This window comes from Ailuropoda melanoleuca, chromosome 1 (assembly GCF_002007445.2).
Source record: "Ailuropoda melanoleuca isolate Jingjing chromosome 1, ASM200744v2, whole genome shotgun sequence".
Lineage (NCBI taxonomy): Eukaryota > Metazoa > Chordata > Mammalia > Carnivora > Ursidae > Ailuropoda > Ailuropoda melanoleuca.
In genome coordinates this window covers 172066475-172066724 of record NC_048218.1, presented here as the reverse complement: position 1 = coordinate 172066724, position 250 = coordinate 172066475, and the positions used below count along the sequence as shown (strand labels likewise).

The following is a 250-nucleotide window of genomic DNA, read 5'->3' as shown; positions in this document are numbered from 1 at the left end:
CCATTAGAAATCCAGCAACATCGAGCGCTCTCTTTTATTGAACATGTGGAATGGAAAATGCCATTTGGTAAAAGAGAGGCTGACAAAAGTTATTGCAAAGTTTTACAGGTGAATTATTAAGAACATTATAAGTAAAAATTGCCAATAAGTATAAAATACCAATGACATTTTTCAAAGAAATGGAACAAACAGCCCTTAAATTTGTGTGGAACCAGAAAAGGCCCCAAATCGCCAAGGAATTGTTGAAAAG

At 34.4% G+C, this 250-nt stretch overlaps 1 protein-coding gene across 3 annotated transcripts in view; it reads right to left on the bottom strand.

Moving 5' to 3' along the window:
- ANLN (anillin actin binding protein) overlaps positions 1-250 on the bottom strand; it is a 49075-nt gene that overhangs the window by 20623 nt on the left and 28202 nt on the right. The window lies entirely within an intron of this gene.